We start from the raw sequence: 11,934 nt of genomic DNA on the forward strand, positions 1-11,934 counted from the left end.
AGTAGCAGAGAACCACCCTCCACCCTTGTGTGTTCGAAACTAGGCTATGGGTGTTTCGTTTATGGATCTACACTTCCGTCACTATGACGTCGTCTCAATACAATCCACTATCGTGGCATCCGTTTGGCCATTGGCGCCTTTTAAACGAGCCCGGTTGAGAGTCTGTATGCAGAAGCTGCCGAACTACCGCTGTCCTACCGCCGTGACTTCCTCCTCAGCAGGTATGGATATCGTTTGTATGCCTGGTCGCCCATCCTATGTCTCCTTTTCGATGACTCCTTTGATCGCTTCCCGCTTCTCTGTTTTGTCCTGGAGCTTTCTTTCGACTCCTGCTCCGGCAGCTTAACTTGACGCTACCTGACAGTTTCCCGATGGGTGTGAACCCTTCACCACCTTGGCTTCGTGTGGTCTTAATTCCCTTCCTAAAGACACTACTCCAGCCTCGCTCTATCGCATGGAACTTCGCGATGGTACCTTTGTATGCACTGACCGCTCTCGGACTGACTGTGGTGTCGGGCCGTCGTCATTGGTACTGACGTCTTTCGATATCGGCTTCCGGAACGTTGCTCAATATTTACAGTAGAGCTCTTCACTCTGTATCAGATCACGCAGTACGGATGCGACACAGGTTTTTCAATTACGTCATCTGCTCCGACCCTCTTAGTGTCTTTCAAAGCCTCTGTGTGCTGTATACCGTCCATCTCTCAGTGCAACAGGGCCAGGAAGGCTGTCACTTGCTCACTATTGATGGAGGCCACTGTGGTATTTATGTGGGTTCCTCATCACGTCGGTCTGACAGGAAACGAGGCCGCTGACGCTGCTGCCAAGGCTGCAGTCCTCGTACCTCAACCCGCTAGTTCTTCCATTCCCTACTGTGATCTCAGCAGGTGACGTTACTTTGGCATCACCACTGGACCTCCTTCCATGGGAACAAGCTCTTGGTCATTAAGCCTCTCCCAGCGGCTAGGACGGCCTCCTCTGGGCTTTCTCGCCATGAGATAATTTTAGCTACGTTGCGTATTGAGCAGTGTATTTTCAGCCATCACCATTTGTTAAGTGATGTTTCCCCAGCACTTTGTGCTGATTGCCCTCACCCTTTGACGGTCCGCCGTTACCTGACGGAATGTCCTTTTTTTTAACCACTTACGTTCTCATTTGTTTCTGCCGTCTGAGTTATCGGCCGTTTCAGTGAACGACGCGCGGTCTGTGGACCGCATTTTACTTTTCATCCGTCGTAGCAATATGGCGAAGGGAGTTTTATCTTTCATTGAGGACCTCCGTTTGTCCATGGGGTTCTCCCTTTAGCTGTCTTCTCTTCCGTCGATTGGGATTAACGTGTAGCCGTTTTTAACTCCTCTCTTTGTCTTATGGGAGAGTGTGTCACAGATGTGATACAGGATTTGAACTGGAAACTAAAAGAAAGGGGTTTCTCGCTGCGACGAAATCTTCGCACGAAATTCCAATCACCAACTTTGTCCTCCGAATGCGGATTATTTTGTTGACACGGACCTACATAGGGAGGAACGATCACCACGATAAAATAAGGGAAATGAGAGCTCGTACGAAAAGATATAGGTGTTAATTCATTCCGCGCGCTATACAAGATTGGAATAATAGAGAGTTGTGAAGGTGGTTTTATGAACCCTCTGCCAGGCACCTGAATGTGATTTGCAGAGTATTTCATGTCGATGTAGATGTCTTCGTGTTCTACAGTTTTCACTTGAGCTCGTATGATCCTAGTTGGTTTTGCCCCCAACGAAATAAAACAAAAACAATCGCCCCGTTTCTTTCTGTGTGGCTAGTAATTCTTAAGTGAACTTCCGCTCGTTACATATGTTAGCTGGCAATTCTTTGTATTACTTCGTTTAAGGATTTGCTTTAGCTCAAAAAGCATTTTAAAATACTGCCATCCTGTAAAAAAGACGTAGACACCTCGGCCGTAATATCTCAGGTATTTTGGCTGCAGAGCTTTCACGGTGCCACGTGGCCGGAACAGATCCCAGGCTGCAATGTTTCGCTTCTGTCACAGGGGTAGCCGCCGCACTGACTCCAAGCTAGCGTGGCTGTCCCCGCCAGCACTGTGCAGCAGCCGAGTAGACAGCCAGATAACGACGCAGACGTCCTGCCCTGCTCACAGGCAGGTAGTTCGCCCGTTAGATAGGCGAGGGCCATTGTTTACCGGCAGTTCGACTGCAGATTGCTGCTTGTCTCTCGTTGGCTGCGTCTGCCGCTGCAGCTGGCGCTGCCGGCTTCCCTGCCTCGTCACACGCAGGAGTCGGAGCCGATCACAATCGGTGGCTGCTTGTCTTGATCCCTTCATGCGTTTAGCAAGCACTGTACAGCAGACAGAAGGGAGCGAAGAGGTACCGTTACGTGACTAATGAGGTGACTACGGTCACTCTTTCTGTCTGTCAAGTATTCAAGTCTGACGTGTCGGTGGTGTCGTGATGAAGATTGATGCTGCTCCCACCCCCCCTCTTTTTTTTTAAATCGATGACGCAGCATTAATATTTATTTTATTTATTCAGGAGCTGCAGAGCTGCAGACCCTTTCTGACATAGTCGGCTATTCCTCGATCTTCTAAAGTGATGTTTACGATTTATTCAGCCTAACCAAAGAAACAAGCCATAATCATCTTGGAAGTGTGTCGCGGACGAACCACTTCCGTTGGTAGAATGAGATTTTCACTCTGCAGCGGAGTTTGCGCTGATATGAAACTTCCTGGCAGATTAAAACTGTGTACCGGACCGAGACTCGAACTCGGGACCTTTACCTTTCGCGGGCAAGTGCTCTACCGCTGCAGAGTGAAAATCTCTTTCTGGAAACATCCCCCAAGCTGTGGCAAAGCCATGTCTCCGCAGTATCCTTGCTTTCAGGAGTGCTAGTTCTGCAAGGTTCGCAGGAGAGCTTCTGTAAAGTTTGGTAGGTAGGAGACGAGGTACTGGCAGAAGTAAAGCTGTGAGGACGGGGTGCTTGGGTAGCTCAGTTGATAGAGCACTTGCCCGCGAAAGGCAAAGGATCCGAGTTCGAGTCTCGGTACGGCACACAGTTTTAATCTGCCAGGAAGTTTCACTTGCGTTGGTTTCGTCCATTCTTAGAACCCCCGAACAGATGACTGCGCCTTATTTTCCTGGTCGTAGTAATATATCGAAGCCCCAACTGCTTTCACAAAGCTGTGTATACGCATTCCAAATTTCCTTGGTAGGTTTTTGGTTAGCATTTTCTTGCAGCATTGTGACGAGACTGTTTTTGAACATTGGTGGAACTGTACGCTTTTCAACAGTTCAATGTGTACGCGAAATAGTGTCCTGCAGTCTGCTACATAACAAAGCGTGCCCCTCTCTCACGAAGTCAAATCATGTTCCGCCACAGCAAAGACGTTTGTACAACAGTAGTTTTTTATCGACATTCGTGAAATTCCAGTATAAATCGTCACTCTTCAGCGCAGAGTACGCTGATTTGCAACTGCTTAGCAGATAAAAAGTGTACGCCGGACGGGCACAATCCAAGATTATGCGACAGACTTCAGCAAGTGTGCTTAATGACGCATGTTCGACCGAGGATGACACCTAGATATTTAATTAAGTACTACGAGAAACCTCGACCCAATTAAACAGCCCGTGTAACCTGGCGTTTCCCTGTCTGTTATGGAACTGGAACGCTGTGACTTCTGTTTTACTTGGGTTTTGCTGGAGTATGCGTTCGTAAAAACACTAGATCACTCGTTCAATATGGTGAGGTCATTTTGGGGTGTACTCTTACAGTCACTGATATTTTTGTCATGACATACTAATGCCCGGTCATCTGCTAACAGGATTTTCTTACAGGTAGTAACAGGCATATCGTGGACACAAAATTTAAACGTCCTTGGAACCAGCACTGATTCTTGAGGTAGACTGTGGTTCAGGATATTAGATTTTCCATTCGCAAAAAACCGTAAACCGGCAATCAGAGAGTATCCTTGATAACTTTTGACATATAATCAAATCAACAAACTTGAGCATCAGGTCTTCTCTCCATATTCTATCGCATGTTGCCGTCGGATCGACGAAAGATGCAGACGATTTGCTGCGACCCTGAAATCCGAATTCAACCAATGTTGTTAGTCAGCACCTCAATGCAGAAGCTCCGATTTTTCTGTAAAGCCACTTTGATTTTAATGATCTATCGGATGCGACCAAGGATTAACTTCTGCAGTAATTTACGTGTCATGCTGAACGGAGAGATAGTTCAATAGTCGGCCGCGTTATGTCCTCCGTGTAGCACGAATAATTGGCATTAATAATAACAATAAAGGTTATTAACAATAACAGTAGTCTAGTATAGTTTAGAGTCATTAGGAACGGAAGTAATGATGAAAGAGAAGACTGAAACGACAGAAAGATCTGACTCTTGGTAGAGGGTTCTGTAAATCAGGATGGTGGAGAGGGGAATGGGGTGCGAATGATGAGAGGGGTTGACGAGAGAGAGCTTGGGGATGGGGACAAGTGTGTGTGTGTGTGTGTGTGTGTGTGTGTGTGTGTTTAGAGTTTACGGTCTCACAACGGCGAGTTATGAGAGATATACGTTGTTCAGGATGTAACATTTGGTGATTGATTTTCTCAGGCCACGGGGCTGTATCTGACGGAAAAGCAAGGCAAGGCAGTGCATGCAACTAAACACAATGCATGTGAGTTCCAAATCGTAGAGCACAGACAAGATCGCTACGAAGGCAGAGTTTTAACTGAAGATTCAAAATGGTTCAAATGGCTCTGAGCACTATGGGACTTAACATCTGACGTCATCAGTCCCCTAGAACTTAGAACTACTTAAACCTAACTAACCTAAGGACATCACACACGTCCATGCCCGAGGCAGGATTCGAAACTGCGACCGTAGCGGTCTCGCAGTTCCAGACTGAAGCGCCTAGAACCGCTCGGGTATTCTTGTATAAATAATACTGAGATCAGCGTGGAGGTCAGCGTGGAGGACTGCTAAGCGAAGGGGCCCGGGTTCGATTCTAGGTCGGGTGGGACATTTCCCCCGCTAGGGACTGGATGTCGTGTTGTTTTTACGTTCGTATTGTCGTAAATGACATTCCTCTGTTGAGATGGGCACGTCCCGAATTCCAACAATTAAAAAAAAAAAGGTGTTAGCACAAGTTCCTCTGTGCTGTATTGGCAATACAGGTTTCCATATTCACAACTAAGACTGCTTAACATTTCCATTGCTATCTCTTTGTTTTTTATCAGGTGGGTTGCAAGTGCAGTCCGTAGTGGAGGAGGAAGTATGGTGTATAATTTCAGCAACGATGGCGTAGATTCAGTTTTCCAAGGTTTCAGTATTTGTCGGTAGGCTGTGGTACTGCGGCAGATACGGATTTTGCTAATTGGCAGAGCCGAATATCTGGGATGTTCCGTGGTGGTGGTGGTGGTGGTGGTGGTGGTGGTGGTGGAGTGTGTGTGTGTGTGTGTGTGTGTGTGTGTGTGTGTGTGTGTGTAACAGTTAACAGGTAGGTGCGATCGGTGGCGCGGTCTCGCTGAATTGAGCACTACAGGGCACGTCCTTCAAATTCCACTGTGCTTCACTGCGTCTGCCGTTGTGCGAGCTGAGTAATGGCCGGTCGCGAGGACGAACAAAATTCTGCACCACAACCGGGCGCTGCCTGTCGCAGGGAGCGAAAGTATAGGGAATGAATCTTCCCCTGACCTGCGCGGTGCTCACTCGCCGCGGCTGCATCCGCTCGTATCTTCTGATGTAGCTAAAGGTATCCCGGCATGAGCTATAGTTATATGCCGTTACTTGGTTTATGCGTGTTTGCTTAATGTACACCAGCCAAGTGCGCCCTGTTGATGACTTCCCGTGCTATAAACATATTTCAATAGACCTGTCGAAGCACAAATTAGGGATGGGGAAAAATCGACCGTTTAAAAGCGAGACCGGTATTTTAGTTCTGAACTACATGTATTTCTCAGGATTTGTTTGGTCTCGGTCATAACAGATGTTTTATGTTCATGCTAAAGACCAAATAATGAAACAATACCATTTAGCAACAGCAGCGGTGCTAAAATTTTCCGTTTTCAAATATACTTTTTTTAAAGGAGTAATTTTTAAATTCATAAAATTTGCACTGGTTTCAAACATTGCGTTATTATAGAAAGTGGGAAAAGCGATCACTGCTATTTTAATAAAAGTGCCGACAATAGCGAGCAACGAACACACAGCCTAAGAGTGGCTACAGCAATGCTGGGACAATAGTGTCTCCTGTTGCCGCGTGCCTGAGGTTAAGGCAGGTGAGAAAGTGCAGTGTGCGAGATCTGTTCCCACCTCGTCTATACGGTTGTTCCTCGCTAACGTCGCCGAACACGCGTTGTATTGCATAACGGCAGCAAACGTAGCCTGAAAATATTTTTACGAAGTAATGTAGCGATGAAGTACAATGCTTCATTTGCTTTAAAAGATTAAAGATTTCTCCGCCATTTCTATGAATTAGCAGGAGGGAAGTCGTTAAGGTAACAGTAATAAATTGAAAACAGCAATTAATTCATAGTACACAGTAAAAATAGTAGGTAGCTGATGTTCTGCCTCTGTCTACACAATATGCGTTTATATACTTGTGGCCCTCAAAACGGATAAATTATCAGGAAAAACAGAGTTCATCAACCTTAGTTTGCACCCTTCAGTAATGACCATTCGTAATGCCCAAATAGTGGTATGATAGCCGACTGTAACATGGTTTTTCAGTCAAGTTTCAACAAATTAGAATCAGTAGGAGAATACTGGTGATTTCTTTTTCGTATTCAACGACTTACTACTTTCTAGAAAAGCAGAGAACAGCGGATGGGCTAAGTTTTTCTTTTATTTACCCACTAAATTCAATATTTCGATTATGACTAAGAGAGTCAAAATTTTACAATTTTTGTCCGATTTGTACGAAACACGCGTAACCGAAATCCATTGTTTCAGCGACAACTCCCTTCCCTAGCACAAATTTCGTCTATGTGGGAACGAGAGCGTAGGCTTTAATGGGAGACTATTATTGCAGCTAGATACAGCTCTACTGCGCACCTCACGCCACTGATAAGAAAATCGGGATTAGCCGAGCGGTCTAGGGCGCTGCAGTCATGGACTGTGCGGCTGGCCCCACCGGAGATTCGAGTCCTCCCTCGGGCATGCGTGTGTGTGTTTGTCCTCAGGATAATTTAGGTTAAGTAGCGCGTAAGCTTAGGGACTGATGACCTTAGCAGTTAAGTCCCGTAAGATTTCACACACTTTTGAACATCTTAAGTGCCTTAAACGCTAGTTTGCACACAGGTTGCCGTCGCACAGCTTTTGGGAGCATTTTTGTGTAAGTGTCTCCAGTTACTCGAAGTGAACATTCAATTAGCCGTTATTTCCACTTTCGTCGGAGTGACGTAACATTCTGAATAATACTTTTTCCGTTACCACAAAATCTGAGAAGTTGGGCTGTTGTGGTCTCAGTTTTGACAAGGTTGCGACCGGGTGCTCATTGTTCACAATATATCTGCTTCAATCTCCCATGTATTACCTGAACGGGCACGCCGTTCCCCGCATTAACGTCCTCAACCTTCAGCAACTTGTCGGCTGAGCGTGGCTGTGTGGTTTCAGAGTCGGATAGAGAATTCTTTGGAGCCCAGTTAAGTACCAGGATCGCATCGTCAGCATTCAGTCGCGTCACCTCCTCCTAACGCCGTTGACTGATGGCGTTCAGCGCCGAATGACCAGCGGCACACGGACTGCTGTTTGGTTCGGCCATACAAAGCGGCCACGCCCCCAGGGAGGAGGGGGCACTTTTGTTCGCTGGGAACGCCAGGGGCTACCGCGCGGCCGAGAATCACTGCAATGACCCTTCTCTTCAGAGCAGCTCCCACCTCCTCGTATAGTTTCGCCGCTCACTCTACCTTTGCCCCCTCTCCTGACGACATCCTGGCTCTCCGTAATGGCTCGGAGCACTATGGGACTTAACATCTATGGTCATCAGTCCCCTAGAACTTAGAACTACTTAAACCTATCTAACCTAAGAACATCACACAACACCCAGTCATCACGAGGCAGAGAAAATCCCTGACCCCGCCGGGAATCGAACCCGGGAACCCGGGCGTGGGAAGCGAGAACGCTACCGCACGACCACGAGCTGCGGACGGCTCTCCATAGCTTTGTCCATAACTTATCATCATAAATCCTCACCATACATCTTATCTTTCTTATTTCCGTCACTATCCAGGTTGGACTACCACCCTTCTGCAAATTTCTCCGAACTGCGAAATGTGCAGGGAAGAGCACCTTATGCGGTACGTCGATATCTGCCCGGATGCGACCATTCTGACACGCAGTTTTGACCAAACTGCAAGTCTTCGTTGATCCATTATGGATCGTGGGACGACGGATGGCATGAACTTCTTGATGCAATAATTTACGAACAGCCGTATGTATTGTAGAAATTTATTTTATTTTATGGACTTCTATGTGCTACCAGTTTCGGCACTACATTGATGCAATCTTCAGGCCCCACTCGTCATAGTCGTAAAATCGCTATGCGCTGAAGGAGCCATGTAACTGGATCCGTGAATCAATCGTCTGTGTCGCCTGGCCACCAAGAGCTGTTGCAGGACGAATGATTCACGTATCCAGTTATATGGCTCCTTCCGTGCATAGCGATTTTACGACTATGACGAGTGGGGCCTAAAAACGACATCAATGTAATGTCAGAACTGGTAGCACATAGAAGTTCATAAAATAAAATAGATTTCTACAATACATACGGCTGTTGGTAAATTATTGTATCAAGAAACTACAAGTCAGTCCTGCAACCTAACGCGGTAGTCAGTCAAGAGGAGATAGGAACTCCCGAAGCTGCGGTGATTCATCACAATTTCCACCAAATAGAAAGGGGAAACTGAATGGATGATTTGGACAAGTGGTGTACGAAGCCACCACTGATACGTCGTTCTTCTTCTTCTTCAATATGTGGCGCCGCATCGTGGTAGCAAACGGACCGCTGTTCAGGCAGATGGTGAAAGGTTCTCGTGTGGAGAACGTTTACATCGGCTGGAGTCTGATACGTCTATCACCGCTGCCGCCGGTGAACTGTGCACCAAACTACTCTCGCGACTTGGAAATTACTGCTCCCCGCAGGAGACTTGTACGTTCGGCAAAATAGCGCCGCCCCATCGGCCACAAATGTTGAGAGTGCCAGGCTTTGGTCTACGGTCGTCCTCTATTTGCAGTCTTTTTGTCCTGACTTAAGATGTAAGTAGTCTGTTTTTGACACGATAAATAAGCACAGAAGATATATACGCTGAAGCGACGAATGAAACTTTGTACCAAGGCGGGAATTCGAACCAGGTTCTCCAGCTCACTAGGCGGATGCGCAAACCACTACGCCATCCTGGAACAGCGACTCTGTCGAACTGCACAGACTACCTTAGCACTTTATGTAAGTCTGCAGGCTTTCGTGGCCGTTGTCACTGAAGTTAAAATCTTCTGGGTTATTAGGCCGCGTCATGTTTCTTCTAAAATGTTCGACGTTTCAACCCCTCTGCGTAGATCTTCCTCGGGATATTTTGGTGTCCACTACTGCTAGAGTGTTCTAGCAGTAGTGGACACCAAAAGATCCTGAGGAAAATCCCAGCAGAGGGGTCGAAACGTCGAACATTTTAGAAGAAACATGACGCGGCCTAATAACCCAGAAGATTTTAACATCAGTACCCTAGCACTCTTCCCTCCTCAACCAATTTCCCATTCATGCCTCAGCCCACTTGGTATTCCCCCTAAACTCAGCATTGAACGAAGTGGTGGATCCTGCGTGAAACCCAGGCATAAGCGCCTTAATCAAATGAAACTATACGGTTCCAGAGCCCTTTCTATGCCTCAGACTTCTATGATAATACGTAGGCAGAAGCGACGAACGAAATTTTGTACTAAGATTGGGATTCGAACCGGGGTCTCTTTTCCAAATTTAGGGGAATACAGAGTGAGCTGAGGCGTGAATGGGAATTTGGACTGGCGAGGGAGGCGTGCTAAGGCAGTCTGTGGAATTGTGCCAGTGAGTCAGGATGGTGGTGGTGTTAGCGCATCTATTTAGTGAACAGGAGATCTGGGCTGAGTCCCGGCTTCAGTACAAAGTTTCAATTGTCGCTTCAGCTTATATACTTACTTAACAGATGTTTGAGACTACTCTGGAGCCATATAACTAACTCCTCCCGAACAGGCCATGGAGGCCCAACGGTACCGACCGGCCGCCGTGTCATCCTCAGCCCATAGGCGTCATTGGATGCGCATATGGAAGGGCATGTGGTCAGCACACCGCTCTCCCGGCCGTATGTCAGTTTCCGAGACCGGAGCCGCTACTTCTCAATAAAGTAGCTCCTCAGTTTGCCTCACAAGGTCTGAGTGCACCCCGCTTGCCAACAGCGCTCGGCAGACCGGATGGTCACCCATACAAGTGCTAGCCTAGCCCGACAGCGCTTAACTTCGGTGATGTGATGGGAACCGGTGTTACCACTGCGACAAGGCCGTTGGCGGAACCATATAAGTTCATCCAATTAAAGCAGAGGAGACGTTGCCGGCGTGGCGGAGCAGACTTGCGCCTCGCTGGCGGGACGGGTACTTTTTATCTGCAGCTAGAGCTAGAGGTCTGGCGCTGTGACGCAGTCGCCGTACAGTTTTATCGGATGCACAGCGGCAAGCGCGCTCGCAATGGCCGGGTCAGGGACGCGGGGCCCTGGTGGCTACTCTGGGGCGTCACAACACAACACACCACACACACACACACACACACACACACACACACACACACACTCACTCACTCACTTCTTATACACTGGAAGGCTTTGGCAGCACCAGTTGACACTGCAGCTGTCACAAGGCGGGGCGATGCATGCCGATGGTGGACCCACCACGGCGCAGCGTGCAACACTAGGGCTGCTGAATGTCGCTTGTGTTTGTTACTGGGTAAAGAGTAATCCACTAGACTCCATAAACAGTTTCCTTAGCGTTCGAAACGTTTCGTTACTCACATGTTTGCTTTCATACGTGAGATTCATGCCCGGTTCAGTCCTAGTCGGTAGTTTCCACGTTCCTCCAATTCGTTACCTTCAGCCAACTTGGAGTAAAGGTGCGCACAAACGACGCCTTTTTTCTGTGCACCTCACATATCCAGCAGCACAAGCTCGCATGCGTATCTGTGCACGCGTAACTTCTTCGAAATAAAGTGCCTACGACACAGCGAGCGCTTTGCTTCCCGTTCCCGAATGTGGTTGGACTGTCTCGCGCTGCTTAGCAGCCGGCCGGAGGGGGGGGGGGGGGAGGCGCGGGGGGGGGGGGGGGGGGTGTTCTGTTTCGCAGTGTCATGTATTGAAATTATGCACGATAATGCATGAAGCTGAAGAAACGAATTAAAATTTGTACTACGGCCGGGCCTTCTTTTAGATCTCATTTTGTTCTATATTGTTCGTTGAATCTGTTCGGGGCGGACGTCCGATGGCACCTATTCAGGTTCTTCTTTGATCCATTCACTCAGTTTTTTTGTCAGAGAGTAGCTAACCGTCTGACCGAACACACTGAGCAGCCGCACCGGCAAAGGGACTTGAACCCACGTCTTCTTTCTTACGAGGCAGAAATACTGACCATTACACCACCGCAGCACTATGGCCAACATTGTTGCACGAGCTACACAGGTCTATGGTCCTCCCCAACACACTTCAATGCGTATCTCCAGCTTATTTTCCCCCTACATTGTCACTCTGGGAAAATTTGATAACAATATCTGTTAAAATTATGCTTTAAGCCACGCGGGATTAGGCGAGCGATCTAAGGCGCTGCAGTCATGGACTGTGCGGCTGGTCCCGGCGGAGGTTCGAGTCCTCCCTCAGGCATGGGTGTGTGTGTGTTTGTCCTTAGGATAATTTAGGCTAAGTAGTGTGCAAGCTTAGG

The 11,934-nt window shown here is 47.8% G+C and overlaps 1 pseudogene; it reads right to left on the minus strand.

Moving 5' to 3' along the window:
• Positions 1–10,404: 10,404 nt before the first annotated feature.
• LOC124623463 lies at positions 10,405–10,522 on the minus strand (annotated as a pseudogene).
• Positions 10,523–11,934: the final 1,412 nt, after the last annotated feature.

Source organism: Schistocerca americana, chromosome 7, assembly GCF_021461395.2.
Source record: "Schistocerca americana isolate TAMUIC-IGC-003095 chromosome 7, iqSchAmer2.1, whole genome shotgun sequence".
NCBI lineage: Eukaryota > Metazoa > Arthropoda > Insecta > Orthoptera > Acrididae > Schistocerca > Schistocerca americana.